Genomic DNA, 20489 nt, shown 5'->3' on the forward strand with positions numbered 1-20489 from the left:
ACTATTCAGAATATTCTTTGAAAATAAGTTTAGGGGAGTTGAAAGAAGTATCAAATACTCTAAAAATTGTAGTACATACAGTAAAATGCTTAAAAAAGAAAATAGCGCATATGTACTTGAAAGAAAATAGATGTACAAAGGAGCATGTGAAAGCAAAGTAAGTTGGTGTATTAAGGGAAATTATTCCAAAGGTCCGATTGAAGATTAGTCTAGGGTTTAAAAGCCTAAATTTATCTATCTTTTACCTAACTCTAGCCTAGATACGTTACAACCTTTTTAAAGGCCTATTGATTCAAGTTTTCTATGCTACCTATATCAGTGGAGAGAAATTGCTATGTTCAACATATGAAGGCACAAGTTAAACTTAATGATTGCAGCTTAATCTTGAATAAGAAAATAAAATCAAATTGGTAAGGGTTAACATGTCTTGTAAGGAAACAATTAGTCTAATTGTGCTATCATAATAGTTGTTGATTTTAATTTGAACGATATCTATACTTAAATAGCATAACTATAAAATTTCTTTTTTTTTAGCATAAGTATATTAAATTCATAATTCTGGGAAGAATGTTATTCTGAAGGAATTTTTCAAAGGTGTTTTCTGAGTAATTCTTTTTAATTTGTGCATTACTCGGGATGAGCAATAAATTAAGTTTGGGGTTGTGAAAACATGAAAATTTACACATTTTTACATACCCTTTTAACTTAAAATCATAGAGTTTCGATAAAATTCTTATCGAAAAAATAATTAATTTTTACAAAATAATTAAAGTGCACTTAAAATATAAATATGTTGAATTTTAGTTAATTTTATAATTAATTTTGATGAATTTTGGTTATTTTCGATAGATTTGCACAATGGGCGAAAAATGGCTCGGCAGACACTGCTAGGAGCGCAAAATCGAGAAGCAATTTGAAGTATCGAGGTGAACTAAATTTTAGCCTAAGACGGTCCAAAATTATATGTATTAATTCACAACATAATTAATTTTAATTTATATCCAATTTAATTTGGATTAATAAATTATTATTAATTAATTATGAAAAAGTAGTCCAGTTGAACTGAACCGAGTGAACTGAACTGACCAAGAAATGGACAACTCAAAAACTGTCCCAAGAGCTGACCCAAATCAGCTTATTAGCTGATTATCTAAGTGTGCGAAGAGGCCCTTAAGGACTTGTTCAAGTTGTATTCAAACCCCTCTACAATTGGTGCTTTATAGATTTGCCCCAAGCCTAAATTTGCAAAGTTGAAACTATCAACCTTGCCAGATGTGTGGCCGGCCAAGGGAGGGCTCGTTGGCTGATAATTTTAGCTATTTTTAGTAGCCATCCTCAGCTATAAAATCCCCCTTAGGCTGGTCATTTTAGAAACACACCTCAAGCATTCATATCTTTCCTCTATTCTCTCCACTTTCTCTCTTCTTTTCCATTCCAAAATTCCTTTGCTCTCTTGCCGATTTCTCCTCTTGGGAAAGGGGCATTCATCAGCTATTTGGAGCAGCAATTAAGTGTTCATAGCAGCCTTGGTTGACGAGGACAACTAAGAAGGAAGAATAGAGAAACTAGTCAAGCCACCGAAAAACACTGGATTCGATTCTTGTTCCCTATCTCTTTAATTTTTGTTTTTGTTATGCTGAACATATCTATGAATATTTATGTTGTTGGAATGGTTAATTTAATCAATTTAGCTTGAATTTAATTTGTGTTAGGTTGATTGCATTTCGTTTGTTAAAATTATGGAAATTGTGTTTATGTTGTTATAGGCCTCGGTAAGATACTTGATTAAGTAAAATCATGACTAAGTTATTCTTGCATTACAATTGTTAGGTAACTAATAAATTAATTATTTAAATGGATTGAAATTGTAATAAATGGACACAGTACTTAATTAGTGCATGTTTAATCATCTAAGGTAGCTGAGGGTTAGATTAGTAACGGTATCTAACGATACATTTGCCTTGCATAACTTGCAAGATTATTGTGATTAAACTATTTCAAGGTAAGGATACTTTGTTACCTCACATAGTCTTTTATGTGCTTATTAAATCGAGTTAATTGTTTGAATTGATATAGGGATATGTACAAGAGATTATTTCGATTTAATAAGTATGTATGTGCAATAACATATTTGCCTATTAAGATTTGTTTAATCGGTTGAATTGACATAGGGATATAGTCAAGAGATAAATGGATTTTGGTAGGTGAGTATGCCCATAAGTTAGCAATTTACCGAGTTTTCGTGAACTTATTCGTAACAATATAAACATGAGTTTAATAATTCTAAGTTAAGAAATGTAATTAATTTAACACAATTATGCCATCTTGATTAAAATCGTATTTTGAAATTGTGCATTTGAGATTTATTTATTTAGTTCACTTAGTTTAAAATGTTAGTTTTTAATCACCCTCTTCAAACAAAATATTTTTCTTCACCAAAGTGTTTTAAATAGAATTCATAAATAATTCTTTTCACAGTCCTTGTGGGTTCGATAACTCGACATTTACTTGTCACTTTATTATTTGTTACAATTGTGTACACTTGCACATTTCTGTCGTTCCAGTTGTGTCGTGGCTAATGCGAAAGACAATTGATGCCCTCAATCAGAACTATTTTTGTAATGCACGATCATTGCTAGAGGAGGAGTTAGTTCGAGAGTTCTATGCCAACCTAACTTCTAAAGTTTTTGTTCGCGTGAAGAAGGTACCCCTAACTTCTAAGTACATTAATGATTTTTTTAACCTACCTAATGTTGAAGAAGATGAGTACTTTGCCATGATGACAAGTATAAATTGAGATTTTCTTCAACAAGTGCTTTTTGTTGTGACAAATCTGGGATCCCAATGGATTATAAGAAAATATGGTAGTCATTTTTGCCGAAGGGAATATCTAAAACCAGTGGCTAAGGTATGGTTCTACTTTGTTCGATATAGTTTCATACCTATCTTACATAGTTCCACCACCTCGATGGAGTGAATACTTTTGTTGTATGCAATTATGATAGAAAGGTCTATCAATGTTGGTAATATTATTCTCAAAGAGATCGACGATTGTGCTAGAAAGAAGACAGGGAGTGCCTACTTTCCATCATTGATAACTTCACTTTACTTGAAGGGCCCTCAGCCTATGTTAAAACCAAAGCAAACTTGAACGGCCCGTATGTTCAAGGTTGCATCACAACCCATGATCTTGAAAGGTTAGTGGAGAATGTCCTTGAGCTAAACCCAGTTGGACCAAGTGAACCAACCAAACTAGAAATTGACGAGTCATCGAACAAATCAGAACTGGAAGCTAGCTCAGTTGATTAGACAAAAGAAACTAATCTGAAGAAGAACCAAACAATCTAGAACCGATAAAGGAACTAGAAGTTTCTAAACCATGAGAAGAGACAAATACTGATGAGCCCATTGAACCAATTGTTGTTCCTAAGTTGGCCACTCCTATGCCCACTTCTTCAAAAATTATGAAGAAATCAGAATTTTCAATTATGATGGGTATAATGAAATTTATGCATAACCAACAATAGGTTTATTAGAAATATGCGAAGATTAGAGATGATTCTGTAATAAATACTTTCAAAAATATCTCTAACAATTTTGTTCTTGAGTTCCCAGATTATATCTTCTAGTCATGGAAGGAAGATGACGAGGATGAAAGTAAGAATGAAGCATCAAAGGAGGAAGATAAGGAGGATAAGTCAAATAAATAGAAGAGGGAATTTCTTGTCTTTAGTATTTATTTCTTTTTAGGTGTGTATTTTTATTTGCTAGCTAGTGTTTTGCTGTCACATAATAAATTGCAAGCATGAACAAAATAAGCTCTATGCCTCTTTGTTAGGAAAATCAAAGTGATGTGGTAATGAGAATGAACATGTCTAGGTTTTCAGTTTTCATTCATTACTTTGTTTTTGCAATGAGGACATTGCTTCTTTTTAAAATGGGATAAAGCAATATTTTGCATGAATTTTTAAATTTTGCAAATATGTTCCAATATTTTCACCTAAGTATGCTGGAATAAATGAAAGTTCAAAGAGAATTTTTGTTCATAACTTTGTTCAAATGCAAGGTTGATTTTGGATTTTATCTAAGTTATTTTTATGTTATCTTGAGTGATGGAATTCTTGTATGTTCTTTAGTCTTATGTAGTATTTTCCACGAAAATTTAATTTCTTTGGAAGTATACATGCATGAAGGTTTAAGTCTTTAGAATTGACTTAGTAACTTTCTTGAGGTGAAATCCTAGGAGGTATATGAATTTAAACATGATATAGGCACTCTTATTTGGATCATTTGAGCATTTCAAGCCGGCCTTATTAAATTAACCCTTGAAACTATACTTTTGAGCTTAATGGCCTGTTTATTGCACATTACCTACACCATAAGCCATATTATAATCTTTTAAATTTTATCTTTTTTTGTGCACCTACCTTAACTAAATTTGTATTGGTGGTCAAAGATTGAGGAAAAATACAAAAGATATACATGCTCTTCACATGCTAAAAAAATAAGAGAGAGAAAGAAAGAAAGATGAAAGAACAAAGGGAAGTTTGTTCAAAAGAATAATGAAAGAAAAGTTTGTTTAATTTTTGAAAAATAAATATTGAGCACGAGTTCAAAATAAGTTTGGGAGGGTTCCAAAGACCCATTTGTTTGAAGGTTATGATGCAAAAGGATCCAAGACAAAGTTAGAGTTAAGATGATTGAACCTAAAAGTTCACTTCTCTTTATCCCTAACTTTTGCCTAGTCATGTTACAACCTAATAAAAGACTTATTGATTTGATGATTATACCGACTACATTAGTAGAGAGGAATTGCTAAGTTCAACATATAAAGACCACTAATTAAACCTTGTTATTGCTAAGTTTATATTTGACTTTGAAATGCATGCATACTATGACTCATGTTGACAATATTTTGTACTTAGTATAAATTTTGGAAATAATATTTGCAGTTGATCTACTTATTAATAAAAATAATTTGTGAGCATGATTTTATTAATGCATGATTATGTGTAAAGACTAATGACTGCTTAACAATATTGCAAAATTGCCTTAGCAAAAGTTATATTGTGCCTAAACATTTCTCGGGACGAGGACTAGTTTAAGTTTAGGGGTGTCTAAACTTGGAATTATATAGGATGTATTCTATATATTTTACCACCTTTTCACTTAATAATTATATTAATCTTACGTAATTGTTAATAAATTAAGTGGATTTTTCTTTAATGTTAATATGAGACATGAATTTATGTAGTATGTGAAATTATGGTTTATTACATCATTTTTATGCATAGAATATATTATTTTCATGTTTATTATTAATATGTGATTTTTATTATGCAATGGGTCCATGGAAGATGAGATTACCATAAGGATTAATGGACATGGGCACATCCATCTTACTTGGACAATAGTACTATGCAAAATTGCGTCATAAGGATGCTAATTTGACCCAGTTAAAGTGTATGGACATGTCTGATTAATTTTTGGATCATGAAACCATCTGTCAAGGGAGATCAAACCCAATTTCGACACAAGCATATGGCTGGCCAATAATCAGCTTGGGGATATTTCATTGTAGGTCCCTACGTTTGCAATTTAATCATAAATTGGCACATAAACTATGCCTTTCAAACCGTCCACTCTATACTAATATAACATGATTTTATGTTTGAAATAATCAACCAAACCACCTCCCTTTCCATAATTTGTGTTTGGCCATGCAATGGAAAAGATGAAGGGATTTTAAACTCTATTTTTAGTAAACGTCACCTCACCTTCACCTATAAATACCACATCACTCATCCCTCATTCTTTATCCTTTCATTCACATTCCACATTCCTTTGTTTCATTCCATTTCCCTTTCCTTTTTCCCCACACCTAGCCACTCTATTTTCCCTTCCATTCTTCAACGAACAAATGCCTTGATAAGACCATATCCTGGACGGCCACCTTGAGAAACCCTAAGCAAAGGAGCAATACGCGGATCGAAGAAATACCTTAGTCAGAAAGATTCGAAAGTCTGCTGAATTGAATTAGAGTTTACACTTTCCTCCTTATTATTTAATTTAAACATGTTTGCTAAGTGTTTATAGATTTTGCAATCAACAATGATAGCTTAATTCTGTTTAGCTAGGATGATTATGTTAATTCAATAATATTTGTTTTATTCATGTTTAACGTATTTGTGCCCTAGTCGATCATGCTTTCAATTAAAATCAAGATGTATTTCACTCATACGTGATTATATGCACTCAAATTAGCTGAGTGTCCTAACCAGACGACGAATAGTAGACACATAATTGAAAAGTGTAATGCTCAATTTAGATCATTAAACCCAACTAAATTAGAGGTTCATAATATCTTTAGTTAGCTCTATTATCTTGCACAGTTTCTAGGTTTATGTGATTAAACTGTTTCAAACTTCATTCTCCTTATGACCTCGCATAAATACTAAGAAACCCTTGGTTTAATATGATCAGTAAAATATATGTTTCACTAAGTAAAAGATGATTAATGACTTAATTTGGTTTCTAAACTCATGAAATATTGACTTGCCATGGAGTATTTTTTTAACATTGTTAAACATGATGGAATTAAATTAAGTTGATTAGTGTAATTATCCTAGCCTATAAATGTTATTGATTGTTGAGTTGTGTTCTTTTGCTAAAATTCATTCATAATTTAGATAATTTTGCATACTTAGTTTAAAAGTGCATTAGGGATTAATACCACTTAAAATATTTTGTTTTTTATACCAAATTGTGAATTTATAATTTTGCAAATAATCAATTAACACACACAGTCCCTGTGGAGATGATAACTCATTTAACTTACTTACTACTTGAACGACTGTGTACACTTGCACAAATATCTTGTTACAGTCTTCACCATAAGAAACACAAGATAGCTTTGTTGATTTCATCTCTTGGACTACAGTTGGTCTCTTCACTATCTTGATCATATTAGCTAAAGATGATACCAGGGCTGTCAATGAAGTGATTGCGTCAAGCTCAATGGTGCTAGCGGCTCTCATGTCAATTCCCACTTTCGTGGTAGGATATTAATAATCATTCTTGGCAAGCTGCTCCAAAATCTCATATGCTTCATTATAAGATTTATCCAACAAAGTACCATTGGCAGAGGCATCAACTACCATCCTTGTATGTGCATTCAGCCTATTATAAAACATCTCCATCTGAGTTCAGTGATGGAAACCATGCATAGGATATTTTCTAAGTAATTCCTTAAATCTTTCCTAGGCTTCGTAAAGCCCTCTGATTGTTGAAAAGATGTGATATCATTTCTAAGCTTCGCATTCATGTTTTGCAGATTATACCATAGCAAAAACCTAAGGCACAAGTCATTCCCTAATGCCACTATTCCCGATGGCAAAGCATTAAGTCATGCTCTTGCACGATCTCTTAAAGAGTATAGGAATAATTTAAGCCGCAGGGTGTCTTTAGAAGCACTCTATTGTCTAAATAAGTCACAGAACTCTAGAAAAAGTCTTAAATTTAGACTTGGATCTTCAGTAGGCAACCCCCCGAACTGTCCAACTGTTTGTAGCATTTGAAACTTTATCGGTTTCAACTCAAAATGATGAGCTTGTGTGCGTGGTGTTACTATCCCTAGATTCAAGTCATCTAAATCTGGAACTACATGCTTTTGAATTGGTTTGTCTCGGTCATCTATCACACGATGAATAGGAAGATTAACATCCTGACCATTTGGATTCAATGGGTCATTCAGATCAGGATCATTTCCTTCCCTAGCCATATTATGTAATTCTCTTCTCCTCCTTCATAAAGTTTTTTCAATCTTTGGGTCAAAAGGATTATCTTCGTTTACAGAAATTCTTCTACTCATGTATTGATGGCAAACCTGCAAAAATTAAATACAACTAAGTTAGCTAAAACTAATGAAACAAAATAAAATTTCACCAATTGCCAATCCCCAGCAATGATTCCAAAAACTTGTTGCTTGTGAATATGATGTGTGAATTGTGCAAGTATACATGTCGAATAAGTAATAAAGTGATGAGTGAGATCATCTCCATAAGGATTAGATAGGTAGAATTTGGTTGAGTTATTAGAGTTAAGCTTGATTAATGCTAAAGAAAAATAACAGTGAGAATGTAGTGGCAAAATGAGAGAATGATGATATATAAAATTGTGCAAAACAAAACAAGTAAACGAAACAAGAATGTCACAAAAAAGTAAATACAAAAAAGAATATTAATGAACTACAATGTTGATTAGGACAGCTTGGATTACTGATGCATCTACCTTTTCTAACTATTAATGCCACAAAAAAGTCTTAACATTCTACTGCTCGATAGATTTCTACAGCAGTTTGCTTTTTTCAAAAGCAAAACCTTGGGCTACCTCCCCTACGGTACTATATGTCTATAGACATGACTTCCGTTACCACTAATATTTTCTACCTTTCTTTGCATGAGGCAAGGCTTTATGTCTAGACCACTAATATTTTCTACCTTTCTTTGCATGAGGCAAGGCTTTATGTCTAGAGGTTGATAAGAAGAAATAATTTATCATTCACTTATGTTATCCAATATCTATCCAGTTACCCTAACTTTGTTGGCAATAAGTTATCTTTAATAACCTATTGCCTATTCGTCAATGCACAACCTATATACTGCTTGAAATACTATTAGATAAAATAGTAGAAAAATTCCAACTTAAATTGTGAACATTAGTAGAAATTAAAGGGTTCAGCAAAGTAATCCCTACCCTAAGAGATTTAGCTCATAGTTGGGTAAATCGAGTTCGAGTTTAATGTAGTAACAAAAATAATCTTTAACAATTAAGTTTTAAAGGAAATCTGATAAGAATTAAGAGAGAAAAATTGAGAAGATGGTTTTCACCTATTCAACTCTCAACACCAGCAGCGCAATGTCTTGTAGTTGCTAAAGATGATGCAGTCGTTTTCTCCCACTTCAGTCATTTCCCTTCTAGGTCATTCCCTCCGTTTCTGTTAAAAGCTTCTCTTTCTATCCAAAAACTACCTTTTCTAGGGTTCCCCCTTTGGCTTTTATATGTTTGACCTTCTAGGGTAGGTCCATCAACTTATCCTTCTTTCTCTCTTTTTCAGGTGGATTTATCTAGTACAAGTCAGCTAGGGCTGAGAACAGTATGCATTAAGTGCTGACTAGGCATCTTCCAAGTGTCGCCATAGCATTTGTGTTGGCAAAATATCTGAAATTTGTCATAGCAAACCTTCAATCTTTTACTCCTTTTCCTACACTCTGCACCTGCCAATCAACCACGAAGCAAGTCCTTCCCACAGGCAATTAAAAGCAACATGTAATAGCAGTTAAGCACCATCCAAGCTCTTTAATGCAATACTCTAAAAATACCAATGTAATATCCTAAAATGGAACTAAAATCACTTAAGTACAAACAATTAACTAAGTCTAAAGGCATGAAATGCAACTCTTTTCAAGAGATATCAAGGAGACTTATATCCTTTCCTCCCATGGTATCCTTCATACTCCCAACTAGGTGTTAAATCTCTATTCGCATCAAACACGGATGAGCCATTGGGCCACCTATAGTCATCATTAAACATGTCAGTCAGTCAATTATTAGTAAAACAAAATCAAGAAAATCCTAAAAAAAATGTTGTATCTATAAATTTAATTTTCACTAGTTATCTAGCTATAAGCTTGCAATAATAACATAAGAAAATTCACAAATTTTGAATCAACTCCCTAGCAATGGCACAAAAAACTTTGACTGTATCGCAGTAGTGCGCAAAAAAATGAACGATTTGATAAAGACAATTTAAGGTGTGATTTTACTTCAAGCGTACAGGTCAGTTGTAATATTTGGAAGCGTACAATGGAACACTTAGAGTATTTCAAGGATCAAACTCAAGAGTGTAACACCCTATACCCGGTTTGGTCTCCAGACCCGAACTATAAGGCATTACAACATTAAACCTTGAAAATTTATCATAAAATAGTTCAATAACAAATAAATAAATCTTAACCATTCAATTCTATACTATTAAATCAACTTGGGACCTAAATTGAGCATACGAAACATTTAAAGCATATCAGAAATGATACTAGATTAAAATTAAACTTTTAAATTTTTTTGAGTAAAAAGTGAAAATAGGGGTCACACGACAGTATGGCTAGGCTGTGTGTCTTAAGAACATGACCGTGTGGCCAAACCATGTAATAATGTTTGCCCATATAACTTAGGGTCACACGACTATGTTTCTAGGTCATGTAACTCTTTGAGACTATGTGGATAATCCTGAACCAAAAGTTAAATATATAACATGGTCATGTCATTAAAATGTGTGGGGCACACAGCCGTGTGCTAAACCATGTCCGAGACCGTGTGTGCCCAAAAACACCTTCAAACATAAGCCATTTCACATACCAAAATTCAGACTTCAAGCTATGCATTAAACATAATTCAAACCTATTCAAATTTTTCCAAAACATGCCAAAACACATCAATACACAATCAACCTATGTGTCTAACCAATATGCCCTCATTGGCTCCCCAATTCAAACCTATATAACATCCATTCAACCCAAGCATATACCTCAAGTTAAACTCAATCAATCATCACCCAAAATCTAGATACCAAATGCCAAAGTTCAACCATATAAACCAAATCATCAAATGCCCATATATCTTATCCAAAGTTCATACATTTTCATAACCAAATTCACCATTTCAACTAAACAGAAAACATTCCAAGTTGCCTATTGACATAAACATACCGAAACAAACATTAAAACTGCTTTTAAATACAACATCATTCAGTCACTATCACATACTTCAACCAACGAACATATCAATAAGATTTGTATAAAAAGATTCACTATAATATTCGAAAGGCACAACATATAACAATAGTTTTTATACCATGCATAACCAAATCCCTATTTACATGCCACTTATAACCAGGATAGAATAAATGAATAGCTACTGAATGAGTTGTCGAATAGTGTGATCTCCAACGATGCTCCAATCGACAATGAAAGTGTAATGATCTACAAAGAAGAAAATAAACTAAAGTAAGCTTACATAAATCTTAGTAAGTTCGTAAAGCAAAACATCGCATACCTATTAATTTAATTACAAATTATACATATCTTGAAACTAACAATCCTTTGTCATATTTCATCATTTGAACAATCCACAATAACTAAACATGGATGATTCTCATCATCAAAATACAACATGTTAAATAATCATGTACTTAAATATGAATCATCATATCATTCTATTCAATTTTCATTTTGATAGTTAACTAAATTGCTAGGAGAACAATTGTAAATCAACTTTGGGTAAACGAGAGGGTAATATCCATACAAGCTAACGTAAGGACTTTAACCAATACACGATACTGCTCACACAAGCTTCAGAGAATTTGTAACACATGAAGAATCTCAAGCCATCGATACGGTATTGATCACTGGTACATAGTACCTACTAAATATAACACCGGCACAAAATGCTTGCTAGTGAAACACCGGTACAAAGTACCTGCTACTAAAATCACCGGAAAATAATGCCTAGTAAATATACATTGAGACAAAGTGTTTGCTATGCCCTAATGACATGTCATTTGTATCCTATCTATTCACTAAGTTCACACAGGCTTATTATGCTTTTTCAAGACATTTCAGACTCAATTTTATCCTTCCATTTCATCAATCATCTAATAGAACATAACATCATTCAAATTTCACATTACCAAACACGAAATAAGTTAAAACATTCACAACATAATAAATATAATATAAACTTACCCAAATACGATAGCTAGCAACAAGCGACGACGATTACTTGACGACTTTTCCTTTCCCCTATTTATCAATAGATTTATTCATTTCTTAATCTAAATATAATAATTTTATTCAATTAATGGCAGCCTCCGGACGTACTAATGTCTAGAGTGTGAATACTAGAATAAAAATATATGAAATTAAGGCGGTGTTTGCAAGTATATGGGTCAGGTTGTAATAGAGTTTGTTTACAACAAAACACAAGGTAAGTATTTTGAGGATCATACCTGAGGGATTGCAGTTTAGAGAAAATTGTTATTAAGTTAATTAGCAAAAATAATTACTAATCTACTTGAGTTACGAATTAGTAGTGTTAATATCGAAGCAAGTTGATAATAATATTAATAAACTATATAAATTTAAATAAACCTAAATCTACTCCTAAGTTCATGTATCAACTTCTCTTATCCCTTGTTTTGACTATGCGAGTTCATTTAGCCTAGATCTAATTATTTTAACAAATTAATTATTGATGTAGGGCTTTATTCAATTAGCTAGTCGTCAACCTAGTTGTGCCTCTCGGTATCCAACTAAGTTAATGAGTTGGCAAGAACTACTTATCTCTCGACCTCACAGTTCAGACCGGTTTGGGGCTAAGGTGTTTATGGATAGACCATACCAATTTTGGGTTAATTCCTATCTAAATGACTTCCTAGAGTTGTTAAGCCTGGGGTTTAAGATCTTCCTCTCACAAACAGTTGATCCACTAAGAAACTCTATCCTTCAATGACTTAATTAGGTTAAAAAAATTGAAACATGTAAAATATGTATAAAGAATAAATTGATTCTAATATTTACACAAACATTCAACTAGCAATGTTAAAGAAAGAGATATGAAGAATAGAATAAGGAAAAGAGAAGCTCATGTATTTATTGAACAAAGCAAGCCTCTAGAACAATATCCACTCGCGAAAGTCTTACTTCAGAATAGGATATTCTGATTACAAGAACATAAAATACCCTAAGTGAAAACTAAGAACAAAATAAAAACCTAAGAATAATTTTTGTCTCCCTAAAATTGTGTATTTAAACTTATTGCAATGGCCTTTATATATGATGAACATGGAATATTAAATTGCCTAAATTATCCTTGAAGTATTTAGAGTTTGACGGGGAAAAATACTCCTAATTTCCCTAAAAAATGTAATTATCTTGTGCATCAGCTTTTTGGGCTGTGTAGGGGCGGTGTTGTAACACAAGCATGTAGTGTTGCAACTTCGGATCCAGCGTCGCGACATCAAAGGGATGTGTCACAACACCGAAGGCAGTGTTGCTTTAGGGCTTTGTTTTTGCTTCTGTCTTCGATATTCCAACCTTGGTGTTTTGGTGTCGTGACATAGGCATTATTTTTTGCCAGAATATGCATCTTTAGCTCCTGATTTTTCCTACAAGACCATGTAATCTTATTTAGATATATAAAATGTAATAAAAACTACTAAAAAGCATAAATTACTACTTTAAGAATGAAAACCTAAATATATACTAAGATGCTTCAGTTTAACTATTAAATAAGCTAAAGTTAAGTGTAAAAAGTATGTAAATACTAGTGTAAATCGTGGCAGATCAATCCCCCACACTTAACTTGTTGCTTTTCTTCGAGCAACCAAAACACATATATAAGAAAAAGAGAAAAAATAAAAAAAATTAATGTGAAAATGAATTGATTTCTTTCTTTAAAGACTCTAGATTTAGTGAAGATGGATGTAAATAAGAACCTCACACCTGAAGTCCCCCACACTTAACTTTTTGCTTGTCCTCAAGCAAACCAGGTCTAGACACACAACATGCAATAAGAATACGTCTATTGGATTTTATTACTACTAAAGAACATGATTATCAAATATTAAAGGTATAACAATTCTGATCACACATGTAACTTAATCTTGATAGTTTGATACCTTGAAATTTTTTCAAAGTATATTAGAACTAGTTTACAAAGTTTCATTACTAACAAATTAGAAGTAGTTTCCATGACCAACTATTTAACAATATCACTATTAACATAAATTAAATAAATATGTAGCAGACACAATCATGTGAATCAAAAAAATATTTATCATGTATAGTTGTTAGCTATTCTAGAAGATTATGCACAGAGAATGCTTAAGTCACATTTTTCTTTTAGGCTTGTAACATTCTAAGGCTTAGGACGGTATGAGTTCAAAGAAAGATATGACTCAAAACGGTTCAAACACTAGAAATAGTTAGGTACATGACATTTTTCCTTTTCTTCCCCCTTAATGTCCTACCCAAGCTCACCACCTTTTGTCTCCATCACTCACCTACCTTATCTCTCCATGTAGGAAGATACAATATAATACTAGCAATTATGGTCGTCTTAATGAGTTTTGGTGCACTGATGATTAATTTTTCTCACTTTTGTGACTTTTTTGTTTTGTCACTTGAATTTTTACTCTTTTCTTAGTCACAGTGCTTTTGTTTCTATTCTGTATTTTTTCTTATCATTTTTACTTTTGACTTTTTTCTAGATTTTTCTTTGCCTCACAGTTTTTCGCGACCTATAATCATTGTATCACATTTTTTCTTCCTTTTTAACTCTTTATTTTGAAACCACCGTGATGTATCTACCTAAACCCTCAATATCTATGGCTTGATGTCTATTTTGAAATGTATTAAAGGACCAAGGATAGGGAAGAGTTCAAATTTTATGCATGGTCTTTGGGTTTCAATTTTTTTGGTTCGTCAAAAAGGAGTTATTAATCTCAAATAAGGAGACTAGGAATGGTCATTTGAGAACTAACTATTCAAACAATGCCTTTGTTCATCCCTAGGCATCCCACCATACACAATTTCTTTCATGCTTCGAATTAAATCGAATGAATAATAATCAATTCAAGCATTCATGCTTCTATGACTATCTATAAGACTTATATCTCATATGGCTTCATCAAACATTCTTGCCTAGGTACTTCTAATCTATTATGGAATTTAACTAAGTAACCTAATCAATTTACCTTTAAAAATAATCAAATTATCTCCTATCAATAAAAAATTTCATGCTTGAAAAAAATCATTACATGCTTTATTATTTTCAACCACTATTCACAGTATTAATATAACCTAAGCATCATGTAACAAAAACAATAAAAAAATTTTAATGAAATAATCAACTAAAATAAAGCAACACACAAAAATTAATCCTATGTACTTCCCCTACACTTTAGGACATACATTATCCTTGACGTAAAGAAAACAAAAGCATGAAAAAAAAACCTCCTTATTTCTGTGATAGTCTCTATGTGTTTCAGGCGAACGAAAGAGTACCTAAAAAATTCTACAAAAAGAAATATGAAATATAATGTATAGAAAATAAAAATAAAAAATAAGAGGAAAAAAAGAAGAAGTGTTGATAATGGATGACAAAACATCTCAGATGAACTTGTCCCTTCAATGTTGCAAGGTTTCGTTCTGTTTAGGATGTCGCAACATCAAACCTAGTTTCTGGCTTCTTTGATTTTATTTCGATTCTATCACTCCATGGTATCTACACTTGCCATGGGAGGAAAAAAACTAAACACAACTAGGATTAATAAAAATAAAATAAAAAAGAAACAAAAATTAAAGTAAGAAATAGAAGTTCTTTAAAAACAAGGACAATCCATGTTGCCGCCATAGAAGAACTTCTAGTTGGTTCTCGACACTTCGATATGACATTTGTTCCGCTGTCGATATGTATGAACCAGCCTCTTCAGTTAATTCCAATGATGTAGCCTTATTTTTGACAGACGTGACATCCACGTTATGAGCCATTTGGTACCAAATCTGAGCCAACCTCAAATCGTTTTTTGGGGTATTATTTCCTCGAGCTTCCTTCCTTCCATGTCGCATGAAGTTTTAGTCACTCGAGCTTTATTTCCCTTGTCAAATGAGAATGAATCGAACTCATCAATCTCTTCAGCTGATACCTTCTTTGCTATGGCCAGAAAGTGTATTGGCTCTTCTACATTTTCATTCTGAATCGATTTAAGCTCCATGTTAGTAGTTAATTCTACTTTTACATCCGTGACTAGATATACTGTTCTGTCTGATTCTACGTCAATTGGATTAGAGACCACTTCATTCATATTCAATTCATCCTCATGATCTCCAGTTCCAACTTATTGTTGACTACTATTGTTTAATTTAGGGTGGTATACGATAAAACAAAAGTCCTCTAGATCAAGGTTGGGAACATCATGCACGACCTCTTCCTTAGGAGATAATGCCAAGGATATTTCTTACAGCTTCTTCATCTATTCTATCATGTCTGACATGTTTGATAATCTTTTGAAGCTAGACGACTCAGCAGTTTTGTATGAGGGCATCTTATGCAAATCACAAGGAGGCTCATCTGAGTGTTTAGGCATATCACCGTCTTTGTCATACGAATCATAAAGACGTTCATATAAGTACTCATTGTCCTCACACCCTTCATCATCGCTCCATTGGTTTGTCGTGGCTTCACTCGACCAACCTGTTATGTAGTTCATTTCATTGTCCCAAGAAGTTCCTTCATCATTAAACCACCTATAATAAAAAAATTTGAGAAACACAATTAATGAATATAAAAATTAGTACACTATCTAGCTCATTCATTTTTTGACAAATCTTAGTTAAAAGTAATTGATTTAGTAAAAAGTATCACCGTTGCAATCCTTGGCAACAACGCCAACAACTTGACCACCTCCAGACGTACTAACGTCCATAGTCTGAATATTGCAATAAAAAAGATAGGAAATTGAGGCGGGGTCTGCAAGTATACCGGTCAGGTTGTAATATATTATGTTTACAACAAAACACTTGGTAAGTATTTCGAGTATCATACCGAAAGGATTGTAGTTTAGGGAAAACTATTATTAAGACAATTATCAAAAATAATTACTAATCTACTTGAGTCACAAATTAGTAGTATCGAAGTAAGATGACAATATTATTAACTAACTAAATAAATTTAAAAAAACCTAAATCTACTCCTAAGTTCATGTATTGACTTCTCTTATCCCTTGTTTCGATTATGTGAGTTCCTTTAGCATAGATCCATTTGTTTTACCTAATTAATTACTAATGTAGGGCTTTATTCTACCAACTAGTCATCAACCTAGTTGCACCTTTTGACGTACAACTAACCTAATGAGTCAGCAAGAACTACTTATCTCTCAACCTCACAATCCAGACTATTTTAAGGGTGAGGTGTTAATGGATAGACCATACCAATTTTGGGTTAATTCACATATAAATGACTTCCTAGGGTCGTCAAGCCTAGGATTTAAGTTCTTCCCCTCCCAAACAGCTGACCCACTAAGAAAATCTATCCTTAAATTGATTAATTAGGTGAAAACAATTGAAACATACGAAATATATATAAAGCATAAATTGAGTCTAATATTTACACAAACATTCAACTAACAATGTTAAAAAAAGAGATAAAAAGAATAGAATAAGGAAACGAGATGCTCATGGATTTATTGATGAAAGCGTGGCTGTAAAAGAATCTCCACTCGTGAAAGTCTTACTTCGGAATAGGATATTTCGATTACAAGAACATAAAATACCGTAAGTGAAAATTAGAACTAAATAAAAACCTAAGAATAATTTTGTCTCCCTAAAATTGTTTGGTTAAATTAATTACAATGGCCTTTATACAGGATGAACTTTGAATATTAAAGTGCCCAAATTATCCTTGAAGTCCTTAGAGTTTGTCTAGGACAAATACTCCTAATTTCCCTAAAAAAGTAATTATCTAATGCAGGGACTTTTTGGGTGTGTAGGGGCAGTGTTGTGACACAAGCTTGCAGTGTTACAACATCGAATCCAGTGTCGCGACATCAAAGGGTCGTGTCGTGACACCAAAGGAAATTTTGCTCTAAGGCTTTGTTTTTGCTTATCCCTTCGATGTTGCAACATTGGTGTCTTGGAGTTGCAACATAGGCATCAATTTTGACCTGAATATGCATCTTTAGCTCACGATTTGTCCTACAAGACCATGTAACCTTATTTAGATATATAAATTGTAATAAAACTAATAAAACACATAAATTACTACTTTAAGCATAAAAACCTAAATATATACTAAGATGCTTTGATTTAACTATTAAACAAGCTAAAGTTGTGTAAAAATGATATAAATAATAGTGTAATTTGTGGCAGATCAATTAACTAACTCAATATCATAATATATTTAAATTTACATTTTTGACCCTTTAACAACATTTTACGCTTTTACACTAAACTTTTACATTTTCTTCAATTTAATCACTAAACTCGAAACTCCAATTAAATCACAAATTCACTCAAATAAGGCAATCCAAATTTTGGTTTATGTATAAACAACTCATTATTATCAATAAAGTAGAAGAATTTCATGATAAATTTATTATTTTATCATATTAGTCCTTAAACTTAAAACTAACTAAAGTCACTTACAAAATAGTCCTATCTAACATCCAAGCTTAATAATCCATGAAACTACAAAAACATTACAAATTCTTCAATGACATAATTTTGAACATTTAATAGTTTTACAAATTAGTCCTCGGGTTAACTAGGTTAAGTTACAACAATCTTAAAAACATAAAAATCACTAAAAATGTGCTTAGATTGATTGGAGAATAGTAAATAAAGAAGATGAATGATGTTTTTTCTTTTTGTTTATTATTATTATTACTTTTAACATTAAAATAACAAACATTTTGATTATAAAACTACTTAATTAAGATATAAAATCGATCACTAATATTAACCTTGGCCTACTTACCAATTAGTTTTAGTAGTCAATTAGGCCTTTTAAACTAATAAAGATTGACTTTTGTGACTTTTATGATTTAGCCCTTTTATTTAATTAACTATTTAAAAGTAACCACTATTTCTGACACCACTGAAAAAGGGTTGTTACAATTCTCCCCTAAAGGAATTTTTGTCTTAAAAAATCTTACTAAGAAAGAGGTTCGGGTATTGTATTTTCATAGTCTCCTTGGGTTCCCAGAGGGCTTACTCGATACCATGATGCTGCCAAATAACTTTTACCAACGATAGCAGTTTGTTTCAAAGTTCTTTAACTTCCAAAGCTAAAGTATTAACTGGTTCTTCACTATAGGTCATATCAGGCTACAAATCTATGTCAATCAGAGAAATCACATGGGAATGATTTTATCTATATCGTTTCAAGATTGAGACATGAAAAACATTATGAATCTTTTCAAGTTTTGTCAGTTAATGCCAAACGGTAGGCTACTGGACCTATTCTTTCAATAACTTCGTATGGACCAATAAACCTTTGGGTGAGTCTTCCTTTCTGGCTGAAACAAAGAACCTTCTTCCAAGGTGAAACTTTCAGGAATAATTTCTCACATACCTGAAACTTAATGTCTTTTGTTTTTAAATCGACATACAATTTCTAACGATCTGACGCAGCTTTCAAAAATCCTGAATAATCTTGACTTTATATTCAGTCTCGCGAATCAAATCGGTACCACAAATCTTTCTATCACTTAAGTCAGTCCAGTACAATAGAGTTCTGCATTTATGTCCATATAAAGCTTCGTATGGTGCCATTTTAATACTTTACTAGTAACTGTTACCATAAGTAAATTCAACCAACATAGTAAACTTTTCCTAGCTACCTTGAAACACAAGTATACAACACCAGATCATATCTTCAATACCTGAATTACTCGCTTTGACTGTCCATCCATTTGTGGATGAAAAGTTGTACTGAATTGCAGTTTGGCACGCAAAAACTCATGTAGCTTACCCTAAAACTTACAAGTAAACCTCGGATCACGATAAAAAATAATAGATAGCAGAACACCATGTAATCTGGCTATTTCTGAAACATACAACTCTACCACTTAATCAAGTGTGTAATTCGTACATACGGGTATAAAATGTACAGACTTCGTTAACCAATCAACTATCACCCAGATTGTGTCTTTCTTTCTTGGCATTAATGGAAACCCCAATACAAAGTCCATAGTAACACACTCCCGTTTCCACTCAAGAATCATAATAGGTTGCAACAACCCAGATGGAACCTAATGCTCGACTTTTACCTATTAGCGCACAAAGCATTTAGATGCAAATTCAAAAATGTCACGTTTCATTCTTGGGTAGCAATACATTTGTTTAAAATCGCAATACATTTTTGTACTTCTCAGGTGTAACGAATAAACATTATTGTTAGCTTATTTAAAATGATCTGTTTCAACTGTGAATCATCAAGTACACATAACCGGTTATGGAAATATAAACTGCTATCCGTACCAATACTAAAATAAGCTATCTAACCATTTTTAACCATTTTTTGTTTAGCTAGCAAATCTGGATCACTAAATTGTAACTTCCGAATGTTCTTTAAAAATAAAGGTTTAACCCTCAACTTAACTAAAATAGAACCATCACACTGCAACTGAAGCTGAGCATTCATCAATTGAAGAGCAAAAAGATAAGCATTGACAACGACATTTTCTTTGCCCGGATGATTGTTTATTATCAAATTGTAATCTTTGAGCAACTCTAGCCACCTCCATTGTCACAGATTCAACTCATTTTGTGTCGTTAAATATTTCAGACTTTTGTGATCAGTATAAACGTGACATTTCTCCCTGTATAGATAACGATGCCACAATTTCAACGCAAAAAACAATTGTAGCTAAC

General features: G+C 32.4%; 1 pseudogene; it reads left to right on the forward strand.

The window, feature by feature from the left end:
• Window positions 1–7215: 7215 nt before the first annotated feature.
• On the forward strand, window positions 7216–7315 carry LOC121222885 (uncharacterized; annotated as a pseudogene).
• Window positions 7316–20489: the final 13174 nt, after the last annotated feature.

Source organism: Gossypium hirsutum, chromosome D10 (genome assembly GCF_007990345.1).
Source record: "Gossypium hirsutum isolate 1008001.06 chromosome D10, Gossypium_hirsutum_v2.1, whole genome shotgun sequence".
NCBI classification, from domain to species: Eukaryota; Viridiplantae; Streptophyta; class Magnoliopsida; order Malvales; family Malvaceae; genus Gossypium; species Gossypium hirsutum.